This window comes from Lepidochelys olivacea (assembly GCF_965140295.1).
Source record: "Lepidochelys olivacea isolate rLepOli2 genome assembly, chromosome: 6".
In the NCBI taxonomy this organism is placed as follows: domain Eukaryota; kingdom Metazoa; phylum Chordata; order Testudines; family Cheloniidae; genus Lepidochelys; species Lepidochelys olivacea.
This window is the reverse complement of record NC_140416.1, coordinates 62042839-62061022: the sequence shown is the minus strand read 5'-3', so window position 1 is coordinate 62061022 and position 18184 is coordinate 62042839. Positions and strand designations below refer to the sequence as shown.

Below are 18184 nucleotides of genomic sequence, written 5' to 3'. Positions count from 1 at the left end.
ATTGTCAGGGCCAATTTTTCCCTGTTGCCACATGCTAAGGTTATAAAGATGATTGGTACTTCCTAGTGGCAGTGAAAAACATCTTTATCCATATCACTGTGTACTGACAGTTGCATTTTTTTCATTACAGTACTTCCTTCCCAAAGGGTGCACTCTAGTTGCTATTTCCAGAGCAGGTGTCTGCACGTAGCCTCGGCTATTGCACATCTCCAATATGTCCTCCCCTGTAATGCTACTATGTAAGGGCTTGTCTATACAAGCATCTTGGTTCCCAGCAGGCTGCTGGGTAAATCTATCCCGCGCCAACCGACAGTACACTAACTGTCCATGCTGCTGCTGCATACTGAAAGTTTACTAGTCCATTTTGATCTACTCCCATTTCAAAGTGCAATTATCTGTACAATGGGGATAGTAGCGTTTTCCTATCTCACAGGGATGTCGTGAAGATAAATATATTAAAGACTGTGAGGTTCTCAAGCCCTGTGGTGGACAGGGCTAGCTAGTGCTCTATGTTGTATTCTTCAATGATTTATCTTCATAGTCAGGATATTTCCTGACCACATGGCTTTGAAATTGGTCACCATTTGAATGAGTATTTTAACATGTCTCTGTGTGTGTAACACATGCATATATAAAATTTGCAGGTAGCCATCTATAGTTACTTGGGCTTTGCTAATGAAATGAAATATGCAGTGAGTTGAAACTGTTTCCTCCCACTTCCTCTACCCCATCTCATCTGGGTGTAGTGAAGTAAAAAGCTCCCCCCGAAATCAAACTTCAGCTGTCACAAAGCCAGCAGTCCCCATGCCCTAGTGAATCTCTCTGCTAATGAAAGAAATAGAGGCTGCAGCTAAATGCTTCATCTGCCATATGCGGCCAAAGGCCAATGAAAACAAGGGCCAGGAGCAGGTGTGGGGGTTGCCTCCCAGAAAATTTGATATTGATAAAAGGAAGCTCTAGTAAAAGAGATCAAAGCAGCAATGCCAAGAGGAAATGAGAATCCCAAGCTCAAGTGGTGCTATATCAATCTTCCCACCCCTAGGCAAAACTGTGGGTGGGGTGGTGAGCTCTAGTCAAAAGAATGAGTAGCAATTGCTAATTAGAGAGCTTGCTCCCATGTCACAGAGTTGGAGTAGAGTTTTAAGGGCCTGATTCTGCTCTCATTAAATTCAGCTGGAGCAGGACTGGCCCTCAGAGTGCGGTTTAATTAAGAGCACTTCTATTCTCCAGTCTGGTAAGAACTGGTGGTATGCACTGGAAAATTAGCAATGCTTTGCATTTGCAGAATCTCTGAAGAAAGGGAGTGGGAGGAGAAGAGCCACTGCCTTGCATGGCAGGCAGCTGTAGCACCTGATTCTTATGAGAATTACATGGATTTATGCAGGTATATTTTATATGTAATAATAGATAGTACTCAGGTAGCATTTTTAATCTTTAAAGCATTTTACAAATGCCCATCCCATGAGAGAGGGAAGTATTTTCCTTCCTGTTTTACAGGTGGGGAAACTGAGGTAGAGAGCGTTCCTTGATTTGCTAAAGGCATAGACTGAGTTGGAGCCAGCCTGGATTAAAACTCAGGAATTTCTGGCCCCCAGGTTTCATTTATTTTAGATTAAGGCCCAAGTATGAGTTTCATCAGTGGGGTGACACAATCTAATAAAGATTAGTAGTATTCAGAGCCATTGATTCACACACATTCTAAGCACTTGTATTTTTCTCCAACAGCCATTAAAGACAATTTTGTATTTGAAACGGTGGGAGGAAAAACATATAGCTTGTGTATATGTCTGTCTGTCATTACACACAAATTAAGGCAGATCTCTGATTATGACATTCATCTTGACTAGAGAGGAAATATAAGAGTGCTCATTTATGATTATGCCAGTCATTGGATATCTGTCATCTCTTCACTCACAAAGATAAATGTCCTGTCCGAGATCATCTATCATGGTTTTTTTTAATACATGATGATACATACAGTGTAGCATACAGCTAACTGGAGACTGTGTACATCTTGGGATCCTAATAACACCATGGGAACAATGTAGAGTGAAACCTAAATTCTGTGCACAGCCTTATTTGCAGTGTGATCATTTTATGTACTTGATGGATCACCCAAGTAGTTAACAAGGAGAATCTTTTCCCCTCATTTAAAATCTGGTTCTTACCAGAGATAGCCTTTTGAGGTGTTCTGGCAAACTTTTATAAATGGGTCAGAGGATAAGTTTGTTTAATTGGAGTTTCTGCTGTGACAAGTGCAGACTTCAGATTACAAGACTGTTTGTATAATAAAGGTGAGAAGTTCTGTCCTGCTGTATCATCTAGGAGTATGGCATACCCTCCCATTTTAGAGTGCTTAAAAATGTACCATGTTATGAAATGATCCTACAGAGAGAGACAGACCGGGGAACAAATTCATCCCTAGGAGGGCTTGCCCCAGGGATAAGTGCATAGGATTTTAGTCTGTTTTATACATGCTTCCATGCACCATGGGGGTGTCTCCTCTTTCTCTCTTCTCCACTCCTCCAGAATAGTCCTAATTAGAGATGAGCCTGAACCGAACCAAACCAAACCACTGCATCAAAAAATACCCAAAGTTTGAGGAAGTTTGGATCTCAGTGCAAACGTTGTGGCTATTCTCTATTTTAGAGTTTACTAAATTGCCCATCTCTGCTAAATCGCTGTCTCTCTAGTGGGCTCAACCAGAACCTGAATCTGAACTCTGCGAAGGTTTTAGATCCATATCTGGATCTGAAATTTCTGGCTTGGACCCATCTCTATTTATAATGGAATGGTTCAGTGCTGGAGACAGCATTTCTGCCAAAGGCACTTGGCAAGGGCAGTGCAGAGGGGGACTTTTGGGGGCTATAGCCACCCCAAAATTTGCCTTAGCCCCTCCATAGCCAGACCTGCCAGTAAAAAGGTCAAACATGATGCAGAAATAAGGGTGGCACGGTATGGTATTGCCACCCTTCTCTGCTGCTGGCGGTGGTGCTGCCTTCAGTGCTGGGCACCTGACCCGTAGCCGCTGCTGTCCAGCTACCCAACTCTGAATGTTGGTGGTGTCCACGGCTGGTCTCAGCAAAAATGGTGCAAATGCGGGGTGAGGGGGAAGCTCCTTGTATAGTGACGACTGGAGTACGTACAGAGAAAAATTAGCAGGTGCTTAGCACCCACCAGAAGCCAACTCCCTCCCGCCCAGCGCCTCCTGCCAACCGCAGATCAACTATTCCATGGTGTGCAGGAAGAGCTGGGAGGGAGGGAGGAGGATGAGATGTGCTTGGGGGAGGGAGTGGAAAGAGGTGGGGGAGAGAGCAGGGTGGGAGTGGAAAGAGGTGGAGTGGGGCCTTGGGGAAAGGGGTGGAATGGGGGCAGGAAGGGGTGGAATGGGGGCAGGAAGGGGTGGAATGGGGCTTTGGGGAAAGGGGTAGAGTGGGGTGTGAGCAGGGGTTGAGCACTCCCAGGGAAATTTGGAAGCTGGCACTTGTCACTCTGTGCTGTTGCTACATTTTTGGGGGTCTTTTTTTGGTAGGGGGCTAAGAGGTTACAGTACTGGTCTCTTCCTAGTAGCGAACTCTCTGGTTCAAGGCGCTTGGCCGTAGACTGCACGCACACCTTCTTGTGAAACAATCTCTCTAGGTATTTACACTGTTTTCATTGCCATGGGATCCGAGTGCCTACAATCTGTCGCTTCATGGGGCCAGCTCACTTAGCTGGGATGCATAGTTGGGAACTGAGTTCATGTGTTTAATAAACTTTACAAGCATTTTTAATGGTACACCTCTGAGTCTGCCTGGAGGATAATGATGGAGACAGTTAGAAGCACTCTTTACATTCTTATGTGCGTGAGAGGTGGAATTAAAGTTCCAAGTGTAATTTTTTTTAAAAGTGCCTGTTAGAGGCTATGAAATTGTTCTTTACATGAACTTTTAAAATTTCCACCTGCATAAATTTGTTTGATCCAGTAACAGCTTTAACTACATCTAAATTGACACAAATTGAGACAATAAGCCTGGAATTACATATTGCCAAGTAATTACGTATTACAAAGTGACATCTTGAAGTAGATCAGTAATGTGCGATATTATGAAATGCTCCTACAGAGAAAAGAGAGACATATACACGTGCCAAGGGACCAAAATCCCCCCGGCATAATGTCATTGGCTTTAATGGCACTTACAACAACAGTTGAACTTGGAGGACAGGGTTTTAGCTGGTTTTTAGTCCAATTTGCATTTTTAAATTAAAAGGAAATAGTCGCTGGCCTCTTCCCATCACTTTCTTCTCTCTCTCTCTCCAAAAAGAACTGAGGCACAGGAATTAAGTGACTTCCCTAAAGAGAGACACACAGTCTGTGGCAGAGCTGGGAACTGAACATCGGTCTCCCAAGTCTCAGATGAGCACCCTAACTACTCAGACATCCTTTGTCCCCTCTACACTAATGTCTGAACAGGATTCCACTTTCTGAATGATTCCGAGTGCTATTTCTTCCAGAGGAATTGTCCTCTATTCCCATTTATAATAATGAATGGAACACAAGAGTTGTTCAATTGCCTGTGCAATTCTTATTCCTTCCTTTAACTCACATGATGATGGAAGGGATTTCTTATCCTTTTGTGATGACTATAGTCAAGACAACTTGGTTGCTATCTAAACTTTCTCCAAGTAGTCACTCCTGACTTCTGCTGAGTCCTTAGGGAGTTGCTTTATCTGGTTATCTTCTTTCCATGGTGTTGACAGGTGCCGCCTTTTTGAAACCTTAAGAGAGACTATTGTCCCTGATGAAAATCAAGGTGAATGTAGTAAGGCATGCAAGATGAATGCTGAGGCTAATGCAGGCTTGTTGCTGAGAGACTTGAATCTTTTCTTCTTCACTAGCTCTTTTAAGGCTAGTATTCCACCGATGAAATTAACAATCTCAACACAGCTGATGAAATTGAGTTTTTTGCTTTTTACTCGTACGCTCTTTTACTCTTGCCATCTGAGGGAGGCAAGTACCCTTTGGATGGGATCATGATATTCTTGGCAAAGGAGGCCAATATGGTGTCCCTTTTTGAAAGGGTAACTACAGTAGATTGACTTCATTCTTTTGGACTTTATAGAACCTCATTATGTGTCTGTGTAAACACTTTCCCTTGCTGAGGCATTCAGTTTCCTTTTGACAGACAGTATGGATGTGTAGGTAAACACAGGCCTTTGAGTCAGGACGTCTGCTTTCTGTCCCCAAATCTGCTCCTGACTCACTGGGAGACCTTGGTCAAGTTGCAATCTCTCTGTGCCAACATTTTCCTGTTTTTAAAGTGGAGATTATAATGTTTTCCTGCCTCATGTGAATGTTGCAAAGCTTAACAAATTAATGCTTGCAAAGTGCTTTGAAACCCACAGATGGACTGCAAAATAGAGGTGAAAAGTGTTTATTTAATCCCCTACTCTGAGTGAAAAGAACCACTGACTCTCTCAGAATTTATAAAGAAGCATTTACTTCAACATTCCTCTTTTCTGTCCAGGCTGGGAATTCTCCTCTTTATGATTTCTCAGTATCTACCTTGGAGTAGCCTTCCTTTAGTGTCTCCTGAGAGACTAAATCAGAGAGCTCTGCTCCTCCTTTAGAGAGAGGCAACAACCCAGATGAGGATGAACCTGCACCTTCTGTCCTTAGCACACTCTATCTTTTTATCTGGTTTTTCTTTCTTAGGTATTTGTAGCTCTGAGTCACTCGTTGCTGAATTCCCTTGGTTTAGCTGGTCTCTTTTTGTGACTCACCTCACTTCCAGAAATTCTCTCCTAATCCTCTCACAGGCCCAGTGCAGTGGTTCTTCAGAGCGAGGCTCTTCAGACAGCGTGTCTGCAAAATAATGCTGACAGGGACTTGTCCACAGTGGATCTGCATTTACCCACTCACTCCATAGGAAGACCAACTTTGCTGTAGCAGATAACACCATTGGTCTACCAAGTCCCATCCTCTAGCACTGGTCACAGCCTGATGCATGAAAGTGCTGCCTTCCTCTCTCCCCCACAAACACCTGGCTAATTACACAACTGTTTTTGTGGATGGTTTGGGGGACAGTCTCTTCTGATCCTGGCAGGTGAGCGCTGATGCTCTGAAGTGTGAGATTTGATTACACTTCCCTTAGTACAGTGTAAACAGAGGTCAGAGTGTGACTGAAAAAATCATGAGGCAGGAGGCTGAGCAGGTTTTCCATTACTCCAAGCCATGAAACTAATCTAGATGTCAATGGGATTGCAAAGGGGCAGGCTGCTGTCATAAAAAATAGTTGAGGAGGAAGATGAAGAAATCTTCTCTTAGAGGGAGACTTCAACTTGCCTTAAAAATAGATAGCCCCTACTGATAAGATGTTACGTTAATTGTAAAACACTGGTCAGATGACAGCTCAGCTGACCGTAATGGTGAATAATTCAGTTCCTCGAGTCCAGTATCTCTGTGCTGTGGAAAGATGGGGGTGCTGTGGAGCAATTACATGATGGATAATCCGCCTGTACCAGCTATAAATTCCCTCGTTGGCTGGCCAAATTTATTCTCCTGTCTTCCTCAAACTGCAAAGGTAATGTAGTGACGTCTAATAATGGTAGGCAGGACCCATCATCTGCCGGCACTGCTCATCCGGGTCTGGGGAATGAGAAACTGCTTAGAATTGCAACAAACGCTATTGTTCAAGGGCTTCTGAGTGAACAACCTGAGCTTGAGAGGAAAGTTTTCACCTCCACCCACCACCATGACTGTGCAGAGTTCCTGGCTTCCCTCGCCTGGACGGTTCAGTGTCTGTAGCTTTGAAGGAGAGAGCTACCCTCTGAATAGCTAATGTCTCAGGTGGGCCTGCTTTGTCACTGGATCAGACGATTGGTGTCCTTTAGTTCAGCATCCTATTTTTGACTGATGCTAATACCTGAAGCTTCAGAGGAAGGCCAGAAGGCCCCATCATGTACCTATGTATGTGCATGGTAAGTGGCAGGGAGAATTCAGTCCTGACCCCCATTGCTGATCAGCCTACACCCTGAAGCACAGTATTTGATTACCCTCATTATAATACATAACCACAAATGGTGGTGGTGGCAGCCATGAAATATCCCAGTTCTTTTAAAACCCAAGATCACTTCTGTGGCCTACAGTTCCAGAGGCTGACTACATTTCTGCACAAAGCAGGAGTATTTCATTTCACTTGGTCTAAGTTTACTGACCTTAAATTTCTTTAGATGACTTTTTTTTGTCCCCTTTTTAGGGGAGCATAAAAAGAAGGATTCAAGGTAGTTTTCACTCCGCCCTTGAATACCTTTATCAAGTCCCCTCTAACTCTTCTCTTCTTCAGTCTTGGGGGTTTACAATCTCTCTTCCCATGTAAATTTCATCCTATTGCTACTCATTGTCATTGCCTTCTCTGGACCTTTTCAGTCTTTGCTGCATCTTTCTTAAGATGAAGTAACCATGAGGCCTGGACACAGGGCTCCAAAAGAAGGGAAAAATAGCATTTTATTCAATAGGAGGTAATACTGCTCTGGCCTCTGCGGCTTTGGATTTTCCCTTGGCAGCAGAATAAGTACAGTTCTGTTTTTCAGGAAGGAGGGCAGGTTTCATGCAGGGGATGTACACTCTGTACAGAGCATAGCTCAATTTCACAGCAAGTGGGGCCAGGACCCACGCAAAGTCAGGGCTGCGGGTATTGTGTTATTTTCTATCCCATTTTTAAAGTGCCCAGGTATTCCATGTTTTTTAAAAGTACTGCAGCTCTGCACAGTGGTAAACACTCCCTTTGGAGTGACAGAAGTTGATAACAGTGGTGTACAACAGGAGGCATTAAGCCTGAGTCCCAGTGTCCCTGAGCCATGGGACATTGCCCCTTCTATCACAGAGATTGTTCAGGATGCACATGATGGCCCTGTTAAGCAGTACTTCTGGTAGAATCATGGAACTGTAGGCCTGGAAGAGACCTCAGTAGGCCATCTAGTCGAGTCCCCTGCACTCAAGGCAGGGCTATGTGATAACTAGACCATTCCTGACCAGTGTTCTCTCAAATTTTTCCCACCCATGTGCAGAATGAATTTTATGTGCAACAATACGGAAGAGATGTGTGACACATAACAAAATTCATGTGGTGGGGGTGGGACCGAGGGGTTTGGAGTGTGGGGGGAGGCTCAGGCCTGGGGCATAGGGTTGGGGTGTGAGGGCTTCAGCTGGGGGTAGAGATTCTGGGTTGAGGCCTTGGATGAGGGGTTCAGGACTGGGGCAGAGGGTTCTTGTGCGGGTGGGGGGTGAGGGTGAGGGCTTTGTGGTGGGGCCGGGGATGAGGAATTTGGGGTGTAGGAGGGTGCTGGGTGTTTTTTGTTGTAACAGAATGGGATCTTAAACTAATGTGATACCAAACCAATGTCAAGGTGGCCAAACTTGCATCATCACTAAACACTTCTTGCATCTGTTGGTTTGGAAAGGATTAATTTATGTTTACCTTGGGTTAAGGTTCTGAAAGTGTTAGTGAATAACCTGCTGGACACCTAACTTGTGTCAAATCCACCACTATATTAGGCCAGCAAGTGCAGCCTATCTAAGTAAAGGCAGAAGAAAGTGTTTCTCATCTTTCATCTGTCATCCCTGTTCTCTCCAAGAAGTTTCTGTGTTTATTATGTCAGGTTCTAAGGAAGTAGTCTGACACCTTTCTCTTTGCTAACATGCCCCAAATAAGAGGTGAGTGGCCAGGGGCCGATCGCTAGCAGACTCTGTCTGTGGCTCATTCTGCATTAGGGACCTGAGTGCCTGCAAAAATCTACCCCATAGCAATCACTCCTTTTGTTCTACTCCCACCTTTTATGTATGGTAACGAGTAGTTAGTCAAACGAGTTGAGATTTGGGTTCAAGGTGAGCCCTCTGGTGCTAATCAATATAAAGCAAAATACATTTGTGCCACTATTTTTTCTGCTGTCCTATTATACTGGATAATTGCAGCCTGGGTGAAAAGCATAGGTAGGGTTTATTCAAGCCAGTAAAGACCCTTAACGGAATGGGAGGGAGTGTTAAACTCCTGTGCTAGCTGTGGGGAAGAGGGTGCAGGACCTAGAGGGTTGCGGAATCTGGGTTGGAGACTGGGTGAGAGCCTGGGCAGAAAGGCCAGCTGATGCGTTAAAGCTTCTTTCATCAGGAATGTAAAGTTTTAAACAGCGCCAATGTGACTTTCACCACTATCCCTGTCCTTTGTATCTCACTCGCTCCATTCCTGACATACCCAGCTGGTAACCATGAAAAGTCTTCATCCACTGCTCTAAGTCCTAAGCAGGGACCTCCTATCTTCCCCAGTCTCTTCCTTGTCTATTGCCACACCTCCATTGCCCCATCCAGTTTTCTTGTAGACCAAGGCCTTGTCTCTATCTGTCAATAGCTCTGATTCATCAAGGAGTGTAAATGCATTGGTGCTGATACTGACCCCTAAATGCCTATGTGCAGCTTTGCACCTATTTAATTAATCAGGATTTTTGCCTTGCTTCAAGTCCTTAATTTTTTAAAAGTTTTTCCACATGGGGAACAAGTGTGTGCATGTGTGTGGCCGCGTAAGGAGGGGAGTTTGAGATGTCTAGGAGTTGGTTGGTTGACTCTATGATGCTGAAAAAAGATGACCCCTTAAGTTAAATTTTTGAAAAAGCTGATTTGTGAGGTTTCATAGTCTATTCTAGGAGCATTACTCAGTGCTCCAAATACCCTCAAAAATCCAAGGGATCCTTAGAGCTCCCCAGAGCTGAGTTGCACAGAGTTGTGAATACCCCACCAAAGCCAAATGCTTGCTGCTGTTGGGGTCTCCATTACAGCTGGGCCTAATGTCAAGTTTCTGCTACCGCCTGGGGAGGCACTAGCAATTCCTAAACAAATTGCAAATGTGTGTTGTTTTTTTTTTTTTTTTTTTTTTCAAACTGCAAACGCATATATCTATTTTTTTCTCCTTTCATATAATTCTCAAAGCCAGTTGACTCATTTTTGCTCTGTCATTCCAAAAATTATATCCAGATTCTGTGATTCCTTTGCACATGTAGCCCAAAACTGCATTGCTTTTTCTTTCATTGCAAAATTCCATCTAATTTCCTGTACTGTGGAAATTAAGTGTAGACAAGGCCATTTTAAATTTTCTTCCCAGGTTTCTAAACTTTTCAGGTCCCTTTGTATTATTTCTCTGCCCTCACTGATATCTAGAAAACCTTCTCATAAATGAGTCAGAGAATCTTGCAGCTCTTCCTTTTCTGTACCTTGTCTCCCAGTAGGATTAAAACCTGTAATTGTTAAACCTGTTACTGCTAAATTAAACCAGTTTTTTGGATTAAAATGTGTTATGAGTAGCTTCTATTATAGTTCAGAAGTGAATTCCGTGAATGGTACAGGATAGAGAGCCCTTCAGACTGAAGTCTTATATATTTATCCACAAAGGTTATCAATATGCTTCAACCCAAACTTGAGAAGTCCGCCTTCCAGGGCTGCAAAGGGAATTCAGTGTCCCTGGGATTCTCAGTAGAGAGGCCAAGAACTAACTGGACCAACATCCGAGCCAAATTAGCGTGAACTGTGGTGGTTTTTCGAAGGTGGACTTGTCTCCACTAGAAGACTGGACTGAAGCCATCAGCTATTCTGCATATACCACCAACTACCTATCAGATGTCATTGACTTTGATTCATCACTTGAACCTGAGGTGAAAGGCTCTGCAGCCCATTAACAATCCTTTCCCAGTTGTCTGTTGACTTCTATTTCTGACATTCTAAAAGTGTGGTTCCCAAGGACAGCAGAAGAGAAATAATGTTTCTGGGCCACCGACAACCAGATTTAATGTGTTCACCTTTTGTTTACAGAGAAAGAAATCATATAATGGTGGAGATCCTGGAAATGGGGTCTTGATGTGGAGCAATGAGCTTTCCTGGCTTGTCACCTGACTTAACACTGGAACTTCCCATGGCTTCTCGTCTAGTAGGACAGGCGTTTCTGTTCTTGTGTGACTGAACATTTTGGTGAATTCCTGTGGCGAATGAAGTTGTAAGAGTGGTGGTGATTCGGTTTGTGTGGTGCATTCTGTGTGGCAGAGTTCTAAAGACCTGGTAGCTCTTATGACTGCAGTTGTTTGGAGGCTGCACTCAAGAACACAGCTGTGGATGTCATTTGTAAATAAGGACCCACATATTTATTTCTTTGTTGTGGTTTGATGTTCTGATCCAGTGAAAGTCATTGTAACAGATTTTTAAAAGTATATTTCGCTTATGGGATTTCAGGAGACTAAATAATTCCCAGTTGGAATGCTCCACTGAGGGCTAACATGCCTATGTCATGCAGCAAAAGCACTGTAGAGTACACCATACATTAGGAACCATGTTGAAGACTTAATGTTGGAAGTTGTCCTCCAACCAGGTAAAATCACATTTAGCTGTTGCATTGTGATAACAGAAGCAATTTTTCCCCAGGTAAAAATACCAAAAGGAGATCTCAGTTGTCTACTCCCTCCCGAAATATTCTTTTTTTTTCTTTTTTCTTTTTTCTTTTTTTTGACAGCAGCTATTAATAGTGTCTTACAATCTGTTCCTGTTTTCCAAACCATTAGGGAAAACAAGGTTTTATACTTGGTTAATTCACAAGCTTTGTACCGCTGGAAATCTGAGTATAAAAATGACATAAGTCAGAGATGAAATGAGCCTTGGATCTCACCCAATGGCTTGAGAGAACTTGCTAACATCAGACCTGCTATATAATACCATTTCACATGATGGTAAGTTTCGGCTCCTAGGGCTTCTGTCAGGATTCCTTCCCCAGTCTGAACTCTTGGGTACAGATGTGGGGACCCGCATGAAAGACCCCCTAAGCTTATTCTTACCAGCTTAGGTTAAAACTTCCCCGAGGCAGAGATTTCTTTCTTGCTTGGGATCACTGTCACCACTAAGTGATTTAACAAACAATCAGGGAAAGGACCAGTTGGAGTCTTATTCCCCCACACTTACACCCCCTTTCCTGGGGAAGGCTTGAGCATATATCCTCACCAATTGGTTACAAAGGGACTACAGACCCAAACCCCTGGGTCTTAGAACAATGGAAAAATCAGTCAGGTTCTTAAAAAGAAGGATTTTATTTAAAGAGAAAAAGGTAAAAGAATCACCTCTGTAAACTTAGGCTGGTAGTTAATCTTACAGAGTAGCCGAAAATTCAAAGGAACCCCCTCTAGCCTTAGTTTCAAAGTTACAACAAAATAGGGATAAACCTCCCTCTAGCAAAGGGAAAATTCACAAGTTGAGAAAACAAAGATAAACTAATATGCCTTGCCTGGCTGTTACTTACAAGTTTGAAATATGACAGACTTAGTCCCAAGAGCCAACAGCCACAGAAACAAAGAACCCAAAACAAAACCTCTTTCCCCCATCTCCCAGATTTGAAAGTATCTTTTGTCCCCATTGGTTCCTTTGGTCAGGTGCCAACCAGGTTACTTGAGCTTCTTAACCCCTTTACAGGTAAGGAGGAATTTAGGCTACCCCCTATGGTTATGACCGCTTCAGGACTGGAATAGAAATAATGGTAGGATTGAAGCATATTAACAGAACTGTGTGCAAGCCCAGGACTGGAAAATTAGTGGATGATGCACATCAGGGCTGAGGTGTTTTGGCCTAGGTTTGTGAGGTAGCTTGTGTCATGCCTGCTTATAATCAGGGTAATCTTGCCCCTCCTTCAGAAGCATTACATTTATATCAAGGAAGTAAAATATTTTGTTTGCTTTTCTCTGTTTCCTCCTTCACAGACATAAGCAAGGGTTCTGGAAGCCATTAACCTATGTTGGAAATATACACTGGGTGAAATCATGGCTCGGGTGAAATCAATGGGAGTTTTGCCATTAATGTCAATGGGGCCAGGATTTCACTCAGTGAATTCCTGAAGTGGTATTCCCCGGTTTCCCCTCTGTCATCTTCTTTCATGCCATCATATTTCACATCTGGATCAATACAGCCTAAGAACTGAATGTCAAGACATTACTTTAGCACTCCCTTGACTGGCCTACTGAATCAAACTGGTGCTGCCTTGACTAATGGCTTTTGGTTTTCACCTTCATGTCATTAATGGATTTTCCCATGCTTTGTGGTGTGTTTGTGACTACATCCATGCACTTAAACATGCAAGCATGTATATACACATTTCTCCCTATGTATACCACAGCATGTGCTAAATATCCTCCCATCCTTGCACAAAGCCTAAGCAAGTGAACTTTGCACAGAGGATCTAAGAGGGGCTGATGTGGGGAGAAATACTCCCTGCCAACCTGGTACCTTTCGTGGAACATCTGTGTAGCCAATGAACTCTAATAGCAGCTGGGAACCCCTGTGTGGCCCTACGGGGGAGAGGTTAAACCTTTGTATCTGCATATTGATAGGTTCTTTCTCAGTTTGCCCTTATCCAGGGGTGAAAGTAAAATTGAGCTCTTATGGGTACAGGGCATCGGGCAGAAGGGATGGGCCTGGGGTCAGCATCCCCCGGCCAGCCTATCTGCGCTGCCTGGCTCACGCTGCCCGGGGCTCCAGTGCCAGTTTTAAAGGGCCATGGGCTCCGGCCGCTGTTGCTGTGGTAGCAGCGGTCGGAGCACCGGGCCCTTTTAAATCACGGCCCCGGGGCAGCTGCTACTTCTCCCCCCGCCCCCTCCCCGTCAGCGGCCGCGGCAGTGCTTTAACATCACTTCCCCTTTTTGCACCTCCATTGGCGGCCCTGTCGTTAGGGACCCAGCAGGGCTGCCAGTGGGGGGCACAAAAGGGGCAGCAACTAAAGCGGGCAGGTACTGGTGGCTACTTTTTACTGGTATGCCGTACTGGCGCATACTGCCTTACTTTCACCCCTGCCCTTATCATGCTACTGACTCCCGGAATTCTTCTCAACCTCACCCCTCTTTGTGATGCACTATGGAATTGTATAAGACCATCTATGCCTGCAAAGGAGGAAGGCTCAGCATTTGGCGCTCTCTGTGATTTGGCTCCTGATAAAAATGACTCTAAAACAAACCACAAACAGTTGCACGGATGGAGTCCATTTCAGAAGCTTGTGACACTTAGCAGGAAGACTCCAGAGGCTTAAGATCACTGGAGTGCAAGGTGGTCTGCCCAGGCCCCTCGTACCTCTACATGCTCCCTGCTCACCTCCAACATCCAGATCTTAGCCTTAGCTCTGCTCCCCTTTGCCCTTACTTATTCTCCACTTGCCACATGAAAGAAAGTTAAGGCAACCTTGTTAAATTACATTTGTATTGCCCCTTTAGTGTGAGGGGAATTTGACTGTCCACCAAACATGACTCTCCAGACAAAGAAATTCAGCCCATGGGATTGTGGGATACTTTTGGTGGACTCCCAGAACATGAGTCTAGTGGGGCTGCATCTACAATGTAAAGCAATAGGGCTTGAACCGTGGGTCCCAGTTTGACTCAGGTTTGGACCCTCCACCCCCAGGGCATCCTGGGAATGAGCCCTGGGTTAGCACAATTTGCGTGTAGACAGAAGGGGGGTTAGGCTTCAGCCTGAGTTTGAACCCTCGGCTTACATTGCAGTATAGACAAACCCTAAAGCAGGGGTCAGCAACCTTTGGCACGTGGCCCATCGGGGTAATCCAGTGGCAGGCCAAGAGACATTTTGTGTACATTGACCGTCCACAGGCATGTGGTTCGCTGTTCCCAGCCAATGGGAACTGTGGGAAGCCATAGGCCACAGGGATGTGCTGGCCGCTGCTTCTCGCAGCTCCCATTGGCCAGGAACAGTGAACCGCAGCCACTGAGAGCTGTGGGGAGGCTGTGCCTACGGACGGTCAACGTAAACAAAAAGTCTCACGGCCTGCCAGTGGATTACCCTGATAGCCACGTGCAGAAAGTTGCTGATCCCTGCCCTAAATAGTTAGCTAGCCAGACCATCCAGCATAGGAGGGAAGGAAATATTTCTGTGACTCATTGTTGAACATTAGATGCCGGATGGGGGGTAGTGGTCTGAGGTAAAAAAGCAGGGTTAAAGTCCGTGATCAAAAATTGAGTTGCTGGCAGATGTGAGCAATGGTGTTAATGGGCAACTACTCCTGGGACCAGACCCCATGGGTGCTCTCATTTCCTTACACCTTGCAAAATGAGGTAATCTGTACTCACCTTCTCTACTTCTCCAGACCAGTCTTGTCTGCAGCGATCAAAATGTTGGTGTTTCTCAGTTTTTTACTTTTCTGAGATGCCCTCACGTGGCTCAGATCATGTCCCATTCAGATTTCCATTTCACGTCTGTAGCTGCAGACTAGAGTTGGGTACAGGGATAGGATTAGAATAAGAACCAGTTTGAACTTTCTCCCCAAATTTTACCAAACCAAATCACACTACAAGGCTTTTGGCTAGAGCTGGTCTCAAACCCAGCCTCTGGAACCAAAAAAATCCCTGAATTTGGACAGTGTTTAGAATCTGAATCTAGATCCAGATCCTATATTTACAGTTTGGTTAGTTTTCTCCACTGTCTCGGTTGTTCATTTTCAGGCTTTTCTCTGTGTCTTAGTTCCAGATGGGACTGAGACTGAACTGCCTAAATCCATTCACTTGGGATTTACTGCCCAATTTTGCAGACAACATGTAATAAAAGTATGAGAGAGCAATGTGCTAGTCAGAGACCAGTGAACATTATTCCCTTGACCTGGGGTGGGGTCACTGTGATGCTTCTCTGGACACTCAGGGCTGTTAGTCACCTTGATGCCACCTTCCTCCAGCATTAGTTCCCTAAACAACCAGCCTGTCAGCCACTCAAGCCTCTTCTCTGGGCTATATCAACGCTGATGATTGACAATAGAGGTACCCCAGCCTCTGAATCCCTTCACAGTGTCCCCTTGTGGTATCCAGCCACCAATCACTGGATATCCATAGAAATCCTAGATCCTCCATGCCCAAAGGAACAGTGTGCCCCAGTTTTACCTTAGACCAGCACTCCTGCTTTACACCAAGCACTTGAGTTCAATTATAAAACAAAAGGAAATTTATTTTAAGAAAGAACAGAGATTCAAATAGAAACAAGTGTGAGTGGAAACAAGTGGTTACATACAAAACAAATAATAAAACACAAACTAGGGCCTAAGCTTACTAAATTACCTTTCCTGGCTAATGAAATATATTCTCACCCCAAAGTTCAGCCTTTTGCAGCATTTACTGGCCCCAAGGAGCTAGGACCCAGTCTTTCATTAAGCAACCCCTGCTTATTCAAGGTGCCTCCTCAGTGAATGGATCCAGAGCGTCTTTCTTCACCCTGTTATATACTGAATCAGTCTTTTGTGTTTATTCCCAGGCAGGGCCATCCCCTTGCTGTCGTATTTTTCCTTTTCACTCCCAAGTGGTTTTGAGGTTTAGTTTATCTTTGATGGTTCTCCATTGACTTTTCTGGGTTGTTGTCAGTGCTTAATTTGTGCTAAGGCTTGCCAGGACTGAGCTGGTCTGGCACCTCTAGGCTTGGCAGTTCATAGCCCTGGCACCTCTGGGCTTGCTGCATCAGTTATGAATGTAAAAAAATTGCTTGAGCCCCAGCACCTCTTTCATTACAAATTAAGCACTGGTGGTTGTAATGGTGGATAACTGGGCAATACATTATGTAATTGACTGACCATGCAGGGGTGACAGCTGCCTCCCACCTGAATGGTCCATCACCGAGATATATGATTTCCTGATGACTCACTGTCACTCCAAGACCATAAGGAAATAATTTTCAATATAGTCACATTATTCCTTAAATATTACCTGTGCATGCACCTCCCAATGACTATGAGTATCACTAAGTTGTAAGCTTTCAGTAGAGCCCTCATAGGCTACCTCTTATGGATAAATTCCATGAAAGTGGTGTATTAGGTGTTGTGAGTTTGTCTCTTCTGAGGTAGGAGTTACTAGTAAAGAACAGGGAACACTTTGCCAGTTGGCACTACTGGGCCTTTGTGTCAGTTACAAAGACCAATAACCCTGTCATCTGACGGGGATCAGTATTTGCTGACTTAATTGATAGCTGTGCTCAATGGTTTGATCATTGGCCTGCTAAACCCTTTGTGGGTTGTGAGTTCAATCCTTGAGGGGGCCATTTAGAAATCTGGAGCAAAAATTGGGGATTGGTCCCGCTTTAAGCAGCGGGTTGGACTAGATGATCTCCTGAGGTCCCTTCCAACCCTGATATTCTATGATTCTGTTACACTCAGAAATGCAGACAGAATAGGCAAGTTTCTGTGTGCTTGTACAAACCAGATTTCAGATCTGACTCATTTGCTCAGCAGGAAAATAATCTGACTGATGTGCTCAGTGTAGAGCAGTCATGTCCCGAGATCTCCTAAGGACTGTGCCAAAGTGCCGGCAGGTGTTTGCTGCATGTTCAGCATAGCCTTGAGACAGCTTCTGCAGCTCTCTGGAGACAGGGATGAGGTGAGGACAATGGTAACCCTTGCTGCAAAGCTGCTTTGCTTTTTGGTGCCTCTGATGACAATCATGGGGATGTTTTTTGTATCTGAAATAGTCATGGGCCCAAACCCAATCCCCATTCCAATAAACATTCAGGATTGAGGGTGTTTGAAATCTAAAGCTTGATGCAGATTCAGCCTCTTCAAATGACTCCTACTAGTATAATAGGCAGAAGCAAAGCACCAGGGCCAAGTTGCTGTACTTCGGGATTTTCAAAATCTTTATCTGAATTTTGAGGTTTGAGCCCATTTCTAATTTAAAAACTTCCCCCTACTTCCAGGTTCCTTATTCCTCCAACCATCTGGGTTGGCAGAGCCTGCAAATGCTATGAGGCATTGTTGCTACTTAGCCTGAGGTGTGGAGGCAACACATGCCGTTGGACTGTGTGGCGAGTGACCCTCAGAAGGTTCAGAAATCAGGCTCAGTTCCAGGCCTCCTCTGAAGCTTAGCAGAATGAAGTGAGCATGTGAGCAGCCAGCCAGTGAGAATAGAGGAAGGCAACTGGGGGAAATAGGGGATGAAATTATCAGAGAGATGAACAGCAATTAGAGAATGAGGATAGCGTCACTTCCTAGGGTGCAATCCAGACCATTGAGGGGTTGTGTCCTGCAATCTTGGGTGCCTCACAATGCTTTGCTGTAGCTCCTCACCGGGGCCACTCACAACCATCCTACTAGCAAGTAGGTCACACCCTGAGTGTCTGTGTGCTAGACAGCCCTGGTTCAGCAGTTCTGACCTCAGCAGC

General features: G+C 44.6%; 1 protein-coding gene across 1 annotated transcript in view; it reads left to right on the top strand.

The window, feature by feature from the left end:
* Positions 1 to 18184, top strand: part of LOC311521734 (deubiquitinase DESI2-like) — an 82838-nt gene that overhangs the window by 14898 nt on the left and 49756 nt on the right. The window lies entirely within an intron of this gene.